Source organism: Bubalus kerabau, chromosome 10, assembly GCF_029407905.1.
Source record: "Bubalus kerabau isolate K-KA32 ecotype Philippines breed swamp buffalo chromosome 10, PCC_UOA_SB_1v2, whole genome shotgun sequence".
NCBI lineage: Eukaryota > Metazoa > Chordata > Mammalia > Artiodactyla > Bovidae > Bubalus > Bubalus kerabau.
The window spans coordinates 20,936,333-20,955,339 of NC_073633.1; the positions used below are offsets into that span (position 1 = coordinate 20,936,333).

The 19,007-nt window shown below is 47.3% G+C and overlaps 2 long non-coding RNA genes across 2 annotated transcripts in view; one reads left to right on the forward strand and one right to left on the reverse strand.

Moving 5' to 3' along the window:
• Nucleotides 1–17,498, reverse strand: part of LOC129620404 (uncharacterized) — a 30,238-nt gene extending 12,740 nt beyond the window's left edge. Inside the window, exon 1 of the long non-coding RNA XR_008698519.1 lies at nucleotides 17,393–17,498. This is a non-coding gene — a long non-coding RNA (uncharacterized LOC129620404). The remainder of the gene's footprint in view (nucleotides 1–17,392) is intronic.
• Nucleotides 1,041–4,437, forward strand: LOC129620405 (uncharacterized). Its single transcript, XR_008698520.1, has 3 exons — nucleotides 1,041–1,325; nucleotides 2,454–2,659; nucleotides 4,255–4,437. It is a non-coding gene; the product is annotated as an uncharacterized LOC129620405 (long non-coding RNA).
• Nucleotides 17,499–19,007: the final 1,509 nt, after the last annotated feature.

Genomic DNA, 19,007 nt, shown 5'->3' on the forward strand with positions numbered 1-19,007 from the left:
ATTTGGATCCCACAGTTTGATTTATTGCATCAGGTACTTGTTCTGCACGTTTTTCCAATGCCCGGGGATGCCCCAGGCCAACTGCCGTTTTTTCTTTCTTTCTGTGTGTGTGTGTGTGTCTGAGAGACAGACAGAAAAAGATAGGTGTATTTCTGAGCCACATGCAAGATTGAGGTCCTTCCAGGCAGCTGAAGAATGCAAGATTTCAGAATTTCACTAAGGCTTATTCCTCCCACACAGGTGCACATATGGCCAACTTCAGCCTCCACAGCTGGCCGCTGAGCCCCTACTGTGCGCCAGGCACTCAGCTCTTTTCAGCCTCTTGATAGCTCCAGGCAGTAGCAGGGATTGCTCTTGTGTTAAAGAGGAAGCTTGGAGAGATTACACAGTGTGCTTAAGGCTCCTGATTAACAATGATGGCCCTGGACCTAGACTCTAGCCTTTGTTTCTACCACACTAACACTCACACTCTCTCTTCTCTAGGAATGGCCTCCTTTGCCTGGGCACTGGGCTTCAGTGATAATAAACACGTGGTCCCCACCTTCCTAAAGCTTCATTCATATCTGTCTGGTGCCATGTGGCTGTCAGTCTTGTGGACAGCTTTACTAAAACTGAGCAAATGCCAAGCTTGTTTCTTGGCCCACTTTTATGTTCCCTATTTATTCTCTGACTTTTGAGCTTAGAGATCAGCTGTCTCAATGTCTCTCATTTAGCAGAGGAAGAAATCAAGGAGCTGGAGGTCAAGCAACATCTCAAGATCAGCTAGCTAGTTGATGACTGAGCTGGGATGGGAGTCCTTATCTCAGCTCAAGCTCTTTCTGTCCTCCTGATTTGCTTTCTTGTGACAGGCTCTCTTCCTCCATGGAAACTTATTGGACCATATCCAATCCTATCTCCTTGGCTGTGGGAAGTTCTATGTGTTAAGTCGCTTCAGTCGTGTTCAACTCTTTGTGACCTATGGACTGTAGCTCAGCAGGCTCCTCAGTCTATGGCGTTTCCAGGCAAGAATACTGGAGTGGGTTGACATCCCCTTCTTCAGGGGATGTTCCCAACCCAGGGATTGAATCCACATCTTCTGTGCCTCCTGCATTGCAGGCGGGTTCTTTACCACTACACCACCTGGGAAGCCCTTCTTTCCCCTTTGACTGTGAGAGTGGTCTTCCTCATCTCAGGCTGCATTTATATGTTTGTGATGCTCTCATGTCTCCATGGGTGGAGATCACACGCCAGATCAGTAACCAGGAAATGAAGATTCTGTTCCTGGTTTCCAAGCTGCTGGCTTTCAGAAACCTCGAGTTCTTGTCCGAGTCTTCCCTGGCATGGAGGTAAGGACAGATTTGGAAGGGGCCTTAGACTCGCTCTGTCCAGACTTCCTCATCTTACAAACAAGACTTTTCTGGTAGATGTAATGAACTCAAGCATATACAGAGATCAGAGTCCCATCTTAGACTAGAAACGGCTGCCTCTGCTGCAGGCTGTGGTTGCAGTTTTGAGGAATTGTTTGCTTCATCCTGTGTGCCCCACACGGAAGAATGAGAACCACCGGTGAACCTCGTGAACAGGGAGGCAGATGGCAGCTCATAGGAGGAAGCACATCTCAATGCCTAATGTTTTCTGAATTGTGAGATTATCGGAGACCGGTAGTGAGCTCCCTGTGGCAGGAGATGGTCAAGCAGAGGTTATGTAAGCCCCTTAAGGGAATGTGGAGCTGGGATCACATTGAAGGGGGCTCAGTGGCTTCAGTGCCTGACCCAAAGGGCCCATGACTCCCCGGGACCCAAGACTCCTGCCTTTCTATCTGGGAGAGTGGAGGAGCGGGAAGGGGCAGGGCTTCCATGATAGAAAAACCCTTCTGCCTAAGGAGGTCTCACTGTTGGCTGACAACCCATGATTTTGTGGGATGTTTTCTGAAATGTAGGTCTGGGCCTTCTAATTTAATTTTCACTCCCAAGGGGGTGTCTAATTAGATGAAAGGCCATCACACTTAAGAGGATGTTCCAGAACCTCCTTCCGGGGAAATGAGCCCAGGAAATGGTCGAGGAGTGTCCCAGACACTCAGCTGGAACTGATGGGGCAGATGAAAGCACAGGAAAGTCTGTTGTCCAGTTCTGGGCAGACGCCTGGACATCTCCAAGGACCAGAGTCTATGGACCTCAGTCTTCAGGGGTTCGTGCAGGGTGGGGTCCACAGAAGTCTCTTCCAGTGGGTGAAGCAGATCTGATTGCCTCTCTCAGCCCTGCCTCTCAGCAGCTGTTCCCTGGGTAAGTCACGTGGCATCTGCATGGGTGTTTGTGTCAGCATCATGCGAGGATGGCTCCCCTCCCTCTCGGGTGTGAGCACCGCCCCAAAGCAGGTAGATGATGTTCCTAACACAAAGCTGGGGAGGAAGTGGTTTGAATCCCACATCTTGATTTACTGAGTAGGGTAGTCAGTCTTCGAAGTTTCTTCCTCAGCTCGGGGCCAGCCCAGACCGAATGTGGTTTCCTCTCGGTGTGTATGCACACATGCGGGCAAGCGTGCGTGGGTCTTGGCGACTCGCCTTTCATGGACCTGGGGTTCATGGCCACCTGAGGAGCCCAGGACTCCCTCTCAGACCTGCCCAACATGCCAAGACGTTTTGGGACCCAGATAGACACTCATAGACCTGGGCAAACACCCGGTGAGTGTTAATATGGTGTGCCTTTTGTAAGGGTGGGGGTGGGAGTGGGCAGGGGGCTTAACCCTGGGAAAAATCATATAGTGATGTGAGTTGTAGAACATAAAACAAAATTCAGTGAGCAATAGAGTTCCCTTCATTCTGATTTTGTCTCCTATGGATTCTGTTTGTTTTAATTTTTAATTGGAGGATAATTGCTTTATAGTATTGTGTTAGCTTCTGCTGTACATCAACATGAAACAGCTGTGGGCATACATATGTCCCCTCCCTCCCACCGCCCTCCAGGTTTGAGCTCCCTGAGTCATACAGCAAATTCCACTGGCTATTTTATATATGGTAATGTGTTTGTCTCAATGTTACTCTTTCAATTCATCCCTCCTTCTCTTTCCCCCATTTGCCCCACAGGTTCATAAATCTTCGATGCCTGGCCTTACCTCTATGTTAGAATATGGTATAAGTTTGGATTTGGTTTAACACCAAATCAGCTAGTTAGTTACTTTCTTTAACTCTATGTCTCTCAGAGAGCACTTTCACTTCCAGACCATCTACCCCCAGAAAGCTTTGAGAAGCCCCTGAGAGCCACAGCTCCAAAAGGATTATTCTTCAGAAGTGGGGAGGCTTGAGATCTAGCTGTGGTTCTCTCTGCAACCTGCCATTAACAACCCTCTTGAACTTGCTGGGTCTCTGTTTCCCACTTCTGCTTGGAGAACAGCCGTGCCTACCTCATCCTACCTCATGGGTTGGTATGAGGCTCAAGGGGATGGAAGGGTTGTGAAATGCAATGTCAACCCATTCCAACTGATTCTTACATGAATAAATTCCATGATGACTTGGGTGCAGAGTCTGTGCAAGTCTCATGGTAGGCTCTGGGACCCAAAGGTAGCAGGACCTACCCTCTGCCATGAGCTCACAGGCTATTCTTATTTCTAGAAGCAGACTTCAAGACTGTGAGCCTTTTGTGCCCACATGGCATAGTGTCTGCTTGCCTGTGAATTTTTGGTAAGAGAGTTCTTAACATGCTTGTCCCTTTCCCTACCCCACACAATCGCTCTGCAGGAGAGAAGGAGGGGGCCAGCTAACACCCTCTGTCCAGATGGCAGTTGGAGTCAATGAAGCTCAGAGGAGTGAGTGAGTCACCAGGACCGAGTAGCAAGATGGCAGCTGATGGGAGATCAGGGCTCCTGCCTGCCCTTTTTAAAAAATCATATCAAGATTTAATGTACATATACTCTTTTTTTTAAAAAAATACATATGTTCCTAACATGTGGGACATATAGTATAAAGATTTCATACTGGATAAATGATGCTCATTAAGCCAAAAGAGAGAAAAAGGAGGACTTTGCCTTGCTTCAGCTACATTATTTGAAATACAAATATGCAGATTTTGTTACTGGGAAAAATCTGAACTGTTTCTTTATCAGGAACTTCAACTGAATCTAGACTTTTCCACACCTCAATTATAAAGAAAGCACAACAATAACAAAACTCAGAAAAACTGGACTAAAACTTCCTTAGCTCCTGAGACAGGACTGTTTCACATCGTGTCAAGAGAGACGACGTCCAGCAGGAGATTGAATGGCTGTGTCTCACTTTCACAGGTCACCCACCTGCCAAGTTGTGATACTACAAAAGAGTGACTGTGGAGACTCAGAGGGTGTGTGCAGCAGGAACGTCATACATGCAGATCGCAGAGCTCATTGCTTTCCCAGGAATGAGTTGCAAGGCAGAAAGACCAGGGATGCTCAGAGCTTGAGTGCAGTTGCTGTGTCCCTGGCATGACTGGGCTGCCACTGGAATCTCATCACCTGCCAGACTCAGGAGGAATTAGGGAGGACATCTTGGGTGGGGTGGTGGGGGCAGGGGGGCCTTCCAAGCCTCTGTGGACAAAGCCTGGAGGGGCCAGCACTAGGGAGGACCTCTGTGTGGTCTTAGGCCTGTGCAAGGCCCTGCCCTTGCATAGGAAGAGATGATCCTCATTCCTGGCTTTCCCCAAAGACTGTCTCCTTGAGTTCTTCCACAGCGGTCATCAACTGGAGACCTGGGGGCCTTGTGTGGTCTGCAGACAGGTTTTATTTGATTGAATTGTTTTCAATAATTGCAATAGCAGTCAGCATTGAAACACTGATTTCAAATCAAAACTCTGGGCCTTTTCTGAGAACTTGGGACATCTGGCCACCTAGGAGCCCAGCCCTGTGTGGCCACTATTGCTGGGGCCAGTTGAGTCCCTGCTGCCCTTTAGCACATGTCCCTGGGTTCCCACCCAGCCAGCCTCCCTCATTTTCATCACCTGCCTGGCATGGCTCCTGGGACCCATCCCCAAGTCTGTATTTTATTGATGGTGAAGCCGGAGGCCTGGCTTAAAAGATGTAGAAATGGAAACTCTGAGAGTCCTCCCCATCCCAGCACTTTTGAGCAGCTTCAGGTTTCTGTGGGCCAGAAACAGCTGGGCCAACAGAAGAGGAGGTGATGGTGGCCCTCACTCCGCCTCCACCGTGGAATGTGCCCCCTCCCCACCCCCCAAAACCATTGCATTTTCCAGATTAAAGATTCCAGGCAGGCTGGGGCTTATTTCCCACTCAGTGTCTGGGACGTATTTTCTCCTTCAAGTCATTACAGGTTCGAGATCTCCAGCAACCCCGGGTCTTGAAGGCGGGGCTGTCTTCTCTGACAGCCCCAGGGTGCTCAGACACCAAGCTTCCTCTGTTCCCTTTCCATTCACCCCGCTCTAGCCTTTGGTCTGGGTGCAGCCTGTCAGCATTAAGTAAGCACTTCTTAATGCTTATGAGTGGTTTGCTCATAACAATTCTTCAGATCTTGGGAGCCCGGCTGTGGGGCTCTGCATATGTATAGATCTCATTTTCACACAACAGGCTGCTTAGCAGATGGGGACCCAGACCAGCCTCCAACATTTAGCTCTGAGTTAAGACGTGGGAAACTAGGTGGCTTTTAACCAGCCCATATTGCTGCCAGTGCTCAACCTTAGGGAATTTTCACAGGGAAAAGGAAAAAAAAAAAAAAAAAAAAAGACACAAAAAACCAACAACAACAACACACACCACACACACATATAAAATCAACAAAACCACAGTTTTCCTTGCTCCCCCAAACCAGATGGCAGATGGTATGGAACCAATAAAACACAGATTCAAGCGTTTGTTTATTTAAGTTTGAAAGTAATATGGCTTTGTGGTCCCTTGCAAGGAAACACCAACCTTCCAACCAAAGAAATGATGGATTACAGTCCAACCTCAGGGTGGCAGTTGGAGGAGAGGTTTCTGGGGAGGCTATGGAAGGAGGGGCCAGGGACAACTCATGGCAGGACCCCAAGCCTCATGGCCCATTTGCCTTGTTGGGTGAAGGTCTAGGAAGTCTTCCTGAGCCCCGAGATGTTTGGTTTTTCTGGTTGGTCTTTGGTTGAGATTCAGTCCAAAAGGCAGCTAGCCATATGAGGAATGTTTCTGCGTCATTTCTGAAACAGCTGTGGGAGATGTCATTCTGGGCCACCAGTGCAAAAGACCATGAGAAAAAGGCCTGAGTTCTTGAGTGAAGGCTCTCCTTCTTGATGCTTTGGGTTTGTTATATCAGTGGAGGGGAGTTTTGTGAGGCAATGTGGTTCCCCTTTCACTTTGGCTTCCAAGAGACCCAGAGCTCAATTACATGCTCAGTTGAAATAACCTCATTCATTATTAGAAATATCATCTACATTCATTGAAGATACTTTTGGTTATGAGTGGCAGAAATTCAACCTCAACTACTTCAAATAAAAAGATAATTTATCAGGTCAAGTAAGTTGAGATGACTTCAGAGAGGACTGGATTCAGGAGCTGGATTCAAGGATCCCTTTCAGATAGGCTTCTTCCACAAGGCAGCCCCAAACTATCCCAAACTTATATTCTATGAGCTTAGCAACCCCAGAAGAAAGAGAATCTTTTCCACCAGCTCCAGCAGCAAAGTCCTATTGGAGATTCTGATTGGTCCTGCTTGGTGTGTATGCCCATTTTTGAACCATTCACAGTGGCCAGAGGCTTGAGGTACTCTGATTGGTCAAATCTGGACCAAATGACACTCCTATAGGTAGGAAAAGGAGCCCCACCCTAAGGAGATGTGGGGAACAGCTATGCAAGCAGATGTCTACTTCAGCCTGGGATTCCCGCATAGCTTTCTTTCCCTCTCCCCTAACTCATTGTATGTCGCTGTTTTAATGGTGTTAGTAAATGTATGTTTTACGTGGTTAGTAGTCCTAAAAGTTATTGAAAGGGGAATGAATGAATGAACAAGTTAAAGACTGAGCATACTGTAAGCTGTAGAGTTCCTTGGCAAACTTGAATTGCCATTCACTCAGAAAGCCAGAGCCAGAGGGAGCTGTGGAGCTCAGACTGTTTATACCACTTGGCCTGCAGATGAGATCACAGAGACCCAGACAGAAGCTGCTTTGCCCAAAGCCTACTAGCAAACCATCTGCAAAGTCTGGAACCCAGAACCTGACTTCAGGCCCAGGGCTCTACCTGTTCCCTGTCTGACTGTGTGACTCTCATTTTTCTAAGCCTCTCTCTCACTCTCCCTGGGCCTAGCCCTGTTTTCACTCTCCAAGCCCTTGTTCTGAAGTCTTGCTATGAGTTGGCTGGCAAAAATTTCCTGCCAATGCATTGACTGATTAGAGGGAAACTGAATTTTCCCCCCAGATTACTTGGGACTTCCAGATCCCAAAGCATGTGTCTTTAAGAGCCATCTATCAGTTTGTTAACCGCTGAGTAGCAGAGTAGATCAAAGGTAGTAACTTAAAACAACACAAACATTTATCATCTTACAGTTTTCATGGGTCAGGAGACCAGGAATAGCTTAGCTGGGTCTTCTGTGTCAGATCCCACAGGTTCACAGTCAAGGTCTTGGCTGGATTGCATTCTCATTGGGAGGCTCAGCTGGGATGGATCCAATTCTAAGCTCACTCAGGTTGTGGCTGAATTCATTTCCTTGAGGCTGTATGACCAAGGACCTTGCTTTTTGCTGGCTGGGAGCTGGAGGCTGCCCTAGAGCTGCCCACCTTCAGTTCCTCGCTATGTGTCTTCCAAAACATGGCTGCTGCCTTCATCAAGCAGGCAAGGAGGAGCTCTCATTCTAGGATGCCAGCACAGAGTTTTCTATGAAGCAATATCATCGTGAAATTGGCAGCCCTTCACTCATGCTGGATAATGTAACCAAATCAAGGGGGTAACACCACATCACCTTTATCCTGGCCTGTTGGTTCACAGCAAGTCACAGGTTCTGCCAGGGATAGGGGTTATTAGGGTGATATTAAGGACTTCCTCCACAATTTCTCACACCTGGGTGAATTATCCAGCATGTACCCGTCTCTATGTAACAGGAAGCCCCTGTTCCATGTCGGGCAGCATGCTGGTCTCTGTAAACAGCCAAGTGGGGATGATGAGCCTAAGAGCACAAATGGCCTTATAATAAGGTAAATACCCAAGGCTGTGTGTTTGAAGGATCTTGGAGTCACAGAGATTTAGAATATCTCCTTTGTCTGGGAGGGCAGGGCAGGGGGCTCAGATGGGCTTTCCAAAGGAGTTGGTACTGGCACTGCTTTGATGTATGTCTAGGAAATTGACAGGAAGAAGAAACAGTTGGCAGAAAAGGCCAAGACGTAGAGGCAGAGGGCAAGGGGCATTTGGGGAGCTACAAGTAATCTGGTAGGACTGAAGGAAACACACTGGGGTATTGAGGGCGAGGCCGAATCACGGAGGGACTTAGAAGACAGCTTTAGAAGTGTGTCTTCCTTCTGTGGTCCATGGAGAGCCACCATGAGGCCACTAGAGGGGGGCTGGGGGCAGTGGCATGATGAGCTTGGGGCTGCAGGGAGAGCAGGAGCCCGAGTAGAGAAGGGGCTGTGAACGGGAGACAAGCCTGGCTTGTCTCTACTAAAAAGGCACCCCCTGCTCCCCGCCCTCCCCCACAAGAGCTCTGGGAAAGGCAAACCTTCTTCGAGCCGTTTCAGGCAGGCAGGCTGTCAGAATGAGTTCTGCAACCTAGAAGCTGAACGAAAGAAGAAAAAAGTCCCAACAAGCCCCGTTTCAGTGCCCTTGACCTTGCAGTAGAGCTCTAAGTGCAAAATCTGTCATCTATTAATCTGTTAGAAGTTGACAAAAGGGACTTTGATCAGAGGTTGTTTTTTCCCCCCTTCTTAAGTTTCCTGATGACACATAATAGCCCATTTCAGCCGGGGGGCCGGAAGCACGGCCATCATTCTTTTGCTCACTTCAACCCCAGCAGCCTCCCCGCCCTGTGGCTTTCTCCCCGCCCCTGTATTAATTGGCCTGTAAGTGGTTACATGTGTTTCTTTTTATGTGTCAGTTGGAGTCTGTTATTTGAACTTCACAGCTATTTGGGAATGCAGGAGCGATGCTCCGGGCCCCAGTCTGTGCCAAGTCACACTCGCTCCCACCTCAGATCTTTGTCTTCTATCCCTGAGGCCTGGGGGTCTGGGGGTCTGGGGGCCTTCCAGCCTCACCCCCACTCTCACCCCATCTCACTCCTCCGAGTTAGGTCCGCTACTTTGCAGTCCAGCTCTTGGAACCATGGAAGTTCACAGGCAGGAGAAACCTTCAGAGCCGCGCACTGTAGCTTCTGGTTTTAAAGGAGTTGAAGACTGGGTGGGATGGGGAGAGGGGCAGAGGATGTTTTTTAATGAAAATAACATTTGATGAGGCTCTATTATGTACAAGTTTCTTATGTATTCTCTCATTTCATTCTCAGAATAATAATCTCAGGGGGATCACATGGCCATTTTTTTCATATGGGGAAACTGAGTCTCTGGGAATCCAAGGAGAGAGAACTCTAGAGACGACTTGCCCTGGACTGTATCCTGCCTCTGACACCAGCTGTGTGGTCTTTGGCCAGTGGGTTCTCTTCTCGGTGTCTCCGATCAACATCAACAATGAGTCTAGTAATAGTGCTTACTTCCAAGGGTTGTTGTGAGGATTAAATAGAGCTCATGTTTTTAAGGGTTTACAACCACGCCTAGTAGACAAAAAGCACCTAATAAATGCCAGCAGCTGTTGCTGAGGTTCTGTGAGGCAGGGTAGCACAGTGGTTTGGAACACTGATTCCGGAGTGAGACATCCTTGGTTTGAATCTCAGCTACCCCAGCTCACTGTGTGAACTTGAGTGAGCTGCTTATTTTCTTAGTGGCTGCCCCCCCATCTACAAGTGAGGGTATTCCTAATGATTGGGGTTCCCTCAATGAAATGGTTAGTTCCCATGTGATTACCTTGTAGTGAATTTCACCAACTGATAAGCCCTATTCAACCCCACAAGAGGTGTTCATCTGATCTTTAGTGACCTAAATACATTTTTTGGACTTCAAAAAAATATTTAATATCAGAGAGATTAGAAGATACTGCATACCCAAAGCCAAAATCAGAATGTAAAAAGAAACAGTGGAAGATCAAATCAAACAGACCTCTTGAAAATGAAAATTAAAAGACCAAAAAAAAAAAGTTTTAAATAACACGATATTTTGAACATGAGGTTAACAGTGAGAAAGTAAAGCAAAAGAATAAATAGACTGAAAATAGGAAAGAGAAGAAAATTGCAGGATCCATCCAGGATAGTAAGGATCCAAATAGCAGGAGTCCCCAAAAGAGAAAAAAAAAATGGATAAAACACAAAGAAGGCAATATTCAAGGAAATAATACAAAAATAAAATTCCCAGAACTGAAATCACGGGTCTCCTTGTCTGAATCCTCCTCATGCTCAATACCCACATCAAAGCATATTATTGTGAAATTTTAGAAAACCAGGGCTAAAGGGAATATTGAAAACCTTCAGAAAGGAAAAAATGAAAACTAAACCAAGATACGTATAAAGGATCAGGATATGAGATGACACTGGATTTCTCAACAACTGTCTTTGAAGATGATTTACACCCTAGGATTCTATACCCAGCCAAACTATTAATCAAGTGCGGGCTTTCCAGTAGAAGCACTAAAAACCAGAAGCAAAAAAGCAATGTCTTCAAAATGTTGAAACGTGATTTGCAATGCAGAGTCCATACTCAACCAAACCACACTCCAGCAGAGGCTGTTAAGACATTGCTAAAAATGCAAATTCCCCCCAAATTTGCCATCCATTTCCCTGTCTCACAATGCTACTGGAGAGGGTGTTTTGCTAAAATGAAGGAGTCCACTGAGAAAGAGGCAGATGTGGGTCCCATGAAATAGGTGATCCAATGGCAGAGCAAGAGAAGGGATTCCTGAGATGATGTGGAGAGATGCCAGGATTGCCACCATGGCCCAGGCATAGGGCTCCATCTCTTCCCCCTCACCTTAGTGTGACTGGTGCTGTGCATCCTGACAGCTGACTGACCCTCATTCAAGGCCCATCTGGCTTCCCCAGGTACCCCTCTCCTCCACTGCAGCTCCTGGGCCAGCCTCCTCCCTTTTCCCCCAACAGGGCAATTGAGACTTGGAGCCCTCTGTGCTCCACAGGATTGAGGAAGACTCTGGTTCTGCCATCTGTGGTCTCAGTTTGAATGCTCCACCCCAGTTGTCTCATCTCCTAAACATAATAATAATAGCACCAATGCCACAAGATCACTGTGAGGATGAAATGAGTGAATGTTTGCCCAGCACTTAGAATGGCATTTAACCTGTAGTCACACATTATTGGTACTTGATAAATAGAACACATTATGTAGTGACATGAAGGTAAGCTTCTAGCAGGTTGGAAACACATCAGTTCAAACTTCAATCACAGCCGAGGTGAATTCACCAGCTCCCTCTTCTCCTATAAAGCCAGACACTCCCAAACATATTATTCCAGAGGCATCTCAACTTGTGATGCTAATACAAGTCTGACCACATCAGTTCCTGCTGAACATGCTTTAGTGGCTCCTCATTCCTCTGAGGAAGGAGTTGGAGTCCTCTCCTGAGTCAGCTGGGCTTGCTCTCCTGTCCTCTCCAGCATCACCTCGATCCAATCCTCTCTTCTTGCCCATCCTCCACGCCAATGACTTCCTCCATTCAGCCCTTCAGGAACTATGTCTTCTTGTGTCTGGACCTCCAACCATGCTGCTCCTTCTGCCCAGACTTCTCTTCCTGCCACCATGCTTCCTTCCCTTAGCCAGTTTCTACTTGCTCCTTGAATCTCAGCTGGGTCATTATTTCTGCAGAGAAGCCTTACCTGGACCCAAAGGTGACCAGTGACCCATTCTTATGGCCCCGGATAGGTTCAGTTCTTGCACTCAGCATGACCTCTGCAATTGTTTTTGTCATTCACTCATTCAACACATGCTTATGAAGTGCTTACTTATATGCCAGGCACTGTTCCTGGCCTTGATGATACAGCAAGAGGCGAATAGACAGAAACCCCTGCCTTTGGTGGGGCGAGTGTGCTATCTAATGATTATTGGATGTCTTCACCTTACTAACCATCAGCTCCATGGTTAATGCATACCTGTCAAAAAACAGGCTTTAAATAAATATTTGCTGATAAAGAAGCCACAAGAACAATGCCTCCTTCCCCTAGAGAGTGAAGACGGGACTGGGGCCACCACCCTCCTCCTATGAAGCCTGTAAAGCCTCCTAGTAGGCAGGAAGGAAGCAGAGGTGCTGACAAGCAGTTTCTCAAACAGTTTAGCGAGAGGATAAAATAAGAAATGAGAAGCCCCACCCAGATGGAAGGTCACTGCGGTTTCCTAGGCCACATCCCTCCCCCAGCTTCCCCTCTTTACCCGCTGTTCATCTGGTCTTGCTGGTGGCCAGGCCAGCCTTCCAGATGAGCTGGGGCTGAAGGGGTAGCCTGCTGAGGCGGGTGGGGGGCTGGGGAGACGTTGGTGAATGGGTAACTGTGACTAATCCGGAGAAACAGTTTTGGCCCAGCGGTTCACCCCAGGCTTGTTTGTGTCTAATTTCCTGGGGGCAAATGGGCCCCTTATTTTCACTTTGAGGTTTAGGGTTTCCCCTAGAGCTGGTGGAGGGGGGTCTGTGGAGACAGTCCAGGATGTTTTGCTTAAGTGCGGAAAGTCTTGGAGTTGGAAGTTAAAGATGAGGTCGAAGTGAAGGGGTGAAGGTGAGCCAGATAGGGGGCACTCAGCTGAGCCTTCCTCTGAGGAGCTTGGCGTAAGCCTCATGCTCTCAATGGTTTCTTCCTAGGTCATTCTGCAATAGAAATGTAACAGTAACACCAAAGGAGGCAGCAGGATTTGGCTTCCCCCCCTACCCCACCACGGGAAAGTTGAGGAGGAGAATAAGAATTAGGATGCACAGAGCCCTAAATAGGCTCCTTCTTTTGTACCCAGGCCAGGCATGGAGTGCGGCATAGAGTGTGCCTTTCACAAATGATTTATCAGTGAGCTAGGGAAACTGGGCATCTCAAAGCATGTCTCCCAGGTTTTGTGCCCAGCTCTCCCACTTCTGCCCCGTAAACAGTGGACTTTGCTCCTTCAGGTGTCCACTCTGTGCTGGGTTCCAGCACTACAGACATAAAGGAGATCATCTCTGTGCCTTTGTCTTTGAGAAAGTCCCTTCATGTCCCTGACCCTCTTTTTACCTAGATGTAAGCTTCCTCTGCCCATCTCAGAGGGTCATGAGGCTCACACGGGGCAGTGCTCTGCCCATGACAAAGGGCTGCAGCATGTGTGGTTAAACAGCAGAACCTTCTTAAACAATTAGCCACTTTGTCAGATTGCTGGAGGCTCTCCATGCCCCTCAGCAAGCACTGTGCCCCTACCCAGAACACACCAAACCCTTGAAGCTAGAAGATTCTCTCTGATTTTCCCGGGCACATCTGTTCCCATCAGTGGATTTGTGTGTGCTTATCAGCTGTTATTTGTGTTTGTTCTCTACCTGTTCCTATCACTTTAATTAAACAGCTCAATTATTATTCTATAATGAAATATGAGTGCGTAAAAGTAGAGTTTGTTTCTTTATAAGCTAAGTTGAGTGCTTGAAAGAGAATCAATGCATGTGATAGCTCAACAACTTTCTGGTGAATTAGTTGTAAGTGATATAACTTCAAAGGTTAGAGGGGGGAGAAAACCCTGTAAAACTGAATTTTTGACATTCAGTTTTATGTTCTCACTCCACTTGAAGCAAAAGAGACTATAAAGCGTCAATGATACCTTGTGGGTGTGGTTTGCTTGGGAAAGATAAGAAAGGGTTTAAATCAGAGAACCCAAAGGATTCCCCACTTTCTAGGGCTGTTTAGGCCAAGTGACCTTCATCAAGCCAGCTTTCATCAGATTCAAAACAGCTTGTCCTGTACATTTAATGACTCTCCATGAGCTGAAAGGGGAGAGTGTGGGGGCTGACTCAAGCCACATCATTAGCTGCTCAGAGCTGAGAGAGGCTTCATGGTCATTGGGCCCAGGTTCTTCCTGCGGGGGGCATGTCCACCACAGCCTCACTGCCAAGTGGCTATCCATGCTCTCTATGAACGTTCTCAGGGGCTCGCCACCACTTAGACCAGAGCCTGGCTCATTTTGAATTGTATTCTGGTAAGCGTGCTTGATGGAGAAGGCAATGGCAACCCACTCCAGTACTCTCGCCTGGAAAATCCCATGGAAGGAGGAGCCTGGTAGGCTGCAGTCCATGGGGTTGCTAAGAGTAGGACATGACTGAGCGACTTCACTTTCACTTTTCACTTTCATGCATTGGAGAAGGAAATGGCAACCCACTCCAGTGTTTTTGCCTTGAGAATCCCAGGGACAGGGGCGCCTGGTGGGCTTCTGTCTATGGGGTCACACAGAGTCAGACATGACTGAGGTGACTTAGCAGCAGCAGCAAGCATGCTTGACATCTTTTTATCTCTTCTTTTGGCACCGCTTGAAGAGCTCTCCTTTGCCTACAAGTGAAAAAACTCCTTTATTCCCATTTAGTTAGCAGGAGCAGCAGTTAAGAAGAAAGCAGGTCCAGAAAGCAGCTAACACTCTAGTATGAATTAGTGTCAGAAAATCTCCAGGAATCGTTTTCCCACCAGAAGCAGGGTCTTCTTATCCCTTCTGATTATTCTTTATTCCTGCCTTGGGTCTTTCCACCTCTCCAGCCCCTGTTTCTGAAAGACTGACCCTTTGTGCCATTTCTGCAGATTTCTGGCAAGATTCTGCCTGACTCTTGCTTCAAGTATATAGGGGAAAATATTGTACTCTGGATCAAGACAGAGTCTAATCCTGGCCCTTTCTACCTCTGAGAGCTTAGACTATGTACTCAACCTTTTCTGAAAGCTGTGGTTTTATCATTTGTATAATGGGAAGTAAAATAGCTTATTATGATGGTTCTCTTATTTAACAGTTTTTTTCTAGTACCTACACTATGCCATGCACTATGCTGCTAGGTGCTGGGAATACAGGACTGGGGGAACCAGAGATCTACTGGAACAGCTATAGGAATGAAGCTTTGCTGGGTGATTGATGTGCTGAGATAGGAGTTGGAAAACATTTTCTGTGTAGGGCCAGATAGTAAATATTTTAGGCTTTACTCTGCCGTTTTAGCACGAAAGCCAAGCAGCATAAACAATACATAAACAAGTGGAGGTGGATACATTCCAACGAAACTTCACAGAAACTGGCCGTGGGCCAACTTTGACCTGCAGGCGGTAGTTTGCCTACTTCTGGGCTAAAAAGTCAATGTCTTTGGATGGGAGGCCAGTTTCAGATCACTCCAAAGACAGCGCCTTCTAACTTGTCTGCTTGTGGATTCGGCTTTGAATGTAGGGAGTTCTTCTGGAGGGCCTCCAAAGGCCTTTCTTTCCTTCCACAAAAGTTTTCTGTCTTTTGCTTATATGGAGCTGGGTGGATTAGATCACAAGCTGGCTTAATTAGTTTTGCAACATGCTTTCCTAACGGGGAAGTGTGAATTCGATAGGATTCAGTAGTCCTTTTCAAGAGATTCAACAGGCATGCCAGAGGCAACCACCCCTGTGCTTCTGGGCTGGGAGGGCAAAGGCCCTTCTCTCTATACTTTAGCTTATCTCTCTGAAAGTGAGAGTTGGACTAGTGGTCTCCCAAACTTGAACACTCACTGAAGGATGCATGGTGCTTATTAAAATACAGATTCCGAGGGCCCTACTTTGGCTCCACTGTCTCAAATTCCAGAGATGGCTTGGGGCTCTGGGCTACTCACATGTGTCTCAGTCGACTGCTGAGGGGACACCCTGAGGAGCAGAGAACTTGGTCTCTGCTAGCTCTGACATTCAGCGGATGTCAACAGAGTCGAGGGAGGCTGTTTGTCTTCTCTGGGCTGAGCTGGGCTGTGGTGGGACAGAGAATGGCGGTGGTGAGGATCGTTATCTTGTCTGCAAGGACGTGGCAGGATGTGGTTGACCTGAACTTCCTGAGAATGGGGGAACCAGAGAACACGGGGAGAGATTCACACCCGGGCAGGAGGCTCAGCCCACAGGCCTCGAGTGTGCTCAGCAGGCATTGGGAAATGAGAGCTTGGCCCTCTCTCCTCTGTCTGATCTTGGCAGATCATCCCGCCTCTCAGAGCCTTAGTCCTCTCATGTGTAAAATGGGATGGCGAAGGGTCCTTGCAAGGACACCCTGAGGAATAGTAACATTTATAAAACCTCTCTTTCAATTAGAGGTAGAAAATTCTCTCTCAGTGAAATGAGTGTCCCCCTGAAATTATTCAAAGCCAAGGTGAGGAGCCTGCTTCAGGGGCTGAGTTTTACTGATGACCTACTAATGGGCCTCACTTTGTTTGACTGTAGGTTGGGATGCTGATGCACTTAGGCTCCTCCACCCGCTTCCTCAGGACTCCTGAAGGCTGGATGAGATTAAGAGATTATTCCAGGATGCTGCACTGGAAGTATCCTGGTGCAGTCTGGGACTGTGGCAAAAATGTTCATGACCTTCCTTTTTAGGCAGGGATGTGTCTGACTAAAAATGTCTTTGCTTTCCATTTGTTCTTTTTTAGACAGAGGGACTAAAACAACAGGATCTCTGAAAGGCATCCTTGTCAAAATACAACCTTCTTCCCTTCATTTATTTCCCTCTGAGTTTATCAGTGGCTTGAGAACGTCACTGGATGCCAACTGTGTGGCTAGTCTTGTACTAGGTATAGGAAGAGAGGGGTCTCTAACTATGAGAGACTCACCGTCCAATCTGGAAGATAACACATGTGAAATAGCACTTGCATGATAATCCTGATGATGCTGGAAATGACGGGCAGAATGAAGATGATGATGGTGCTGATCATCCCTCACACATGTGAGCCGTGGTGCAGGCACAAAGCATATTTACTTCCATCATCTTATTTCATATTCAAAACTCTCCCAAAAAATCCATCTTCAGGGATGAACAAACTGAAGTAATAACTTCTCTGAGATCAGATAAGGAGGAGGTAGCTGAGTTGGATTCTACTTTCTTTCTTTTGGCTCCAAGAGTGCCATTGTTCCCAAGATATCATGACTTTCTTCAAGTTGTAACATAACATTGCAAAATGCACGTCATTAGATGAAACTTGAGTAACTGCCACATGGGACATGAATATGACAAGAGCTCAGAGAGCAAGCAGGTCATGAGATGGTGGGACTCTAGTGATCAGAAGAGGCTTAGAAGAGAAAGGAACAGTTCAGTGAGACCCAGGAGGATGCCCAGTATTTAGATAAGTGAGCAGTAGAGATGGGAGATGGGGTGGCATTCTTAGCAAGAGGAAATGTGTAGGCAAGAAAAGAAAGAAGAAAGTTCAAGGTGTGTCAAGAAACAACAGACCCTCGTCTGACCAGAAGGGGGGCACATACAATAAATCTGCTGGAGTAGAGAAGCTAGGGATGGTTTCTTCCAAAGTCCTGGAGCGTTTCCCTTCATTTTGCCGTAGGTGAGAGGTCCACTCGTTGTCTCTGACATCACTGTCCCCTTCAACCCCAAGTCCGTTTATAATCAAATCAAGGAGTAATCAAATCAAAGGACTGTCTGCAGTTTGAGCCTAAAGACAGAGCCTGCCACTTCCGACTTTTTCCTTTTAAAGATGTCAGAGTGCTGCTGAAACAGGAACAGGATTGAGGCAACAGTAGCTCTGACTCACAAAGAGCACATCAAAGGAGCGGCAGTGATAAGGGGCTGGCAGTCATTGTGCGTGTGAGCAGAGTTCTGACACTCTGAGGCCTGGAGGCCCCTCTGGGCAGCCTCGTTGTGGAAAGAAGCCTGTGGTTTTCAGAAACAGGGTGACTCACCACATAGGCAGGGTTTGGGGGACAGAGATAGAGTCTTGGTCTGCTGGGAGTGTCAGCCAGGAGCCCAGGCCTAGGGCTCTGGGTCGCTGCACATTTCAGGTCTCCAGCGAGCTGAGATTCATCTGTTCCTCCAAGTATTCAAGCATCCATGCATCAGTGATGCATCTGTCCGTCCATCTAACAAACACTGTGAGCACACACTTTGTGCAGCCCTGTGCTAGGTGCAAAGTGATACAGTGGTGACCAATATACACACAGTTCCTACCTTTCTGAGCTTACAGTATAGTGAGGGAGAGAAGAAACAGTTACATGGGTAAATGAATCACTACTGCGACGAATGCTAGGAAAGAAAACACAGAGTGTACTGAGAGGGCGAGTCATAGGAGAGCTGACCTGTTCTGGGGAAGCCAGTCAATGAAAGCAGGGGCAGATGCTGGAAGATAGGTTAGACTAATACTGTACAAACAGCCTGTTAGTATCAGCTCTCCCACCATTAGGGACCTTAAGAGTGTAGAACTCACTCTTGGTTTTTCAAACTCTTTCTTTCTCCCCTTCCTCTTCCCTCCCTCTCCCTGCCCGCCCCCCCCCCCCCCCCCACACGCAAAGAACCGATGATCAGTTGATGGAACAGTCATATACTTTTGATTCTAATAGACTTGGGTTCAAATCCCATATTCTCAACTTCCTATCTCTGTGGTTTTGAATAAATTGCTTGCTTTCTGATCCCCAGTGTCTTCCACTATAAAGTAGGGAAAATAATGGCCTTCAAGAGCTAGTTTAGAGTACATAGGTTGAAGGAATTTCTATCAACTTTCTAGCCTAGAGTAGACCCTCAGCAAGTAAGCTTAGTCAGATTTTTAATCTGCTATCACCTTTGTGTGTGCTAAGTCACTTCAGTCATGTCCGATTCCTTGCGACCCTATAGACTGTAGCCTACCAGGCTCCTCTGTCCATGGGATTCTCCAGGCAAGAATACCGGAGTTGGTTGCCATGTCCTCCTCCAGGGGATCTTCCTGACTCAGGGATTAAACCTGCGTCTCCTGCAGCAATTATATGCAAATCTCACAGTAGGTTTTTCCTCCAGAAATGGTCAGAGCTCCAGTCCTTTTGTCTGAACTGGCTGGTGGAGTTCTAGAACATACCTATCTTTGAAGAAAGTCTGAATTTGATGATCTCTGAAGTT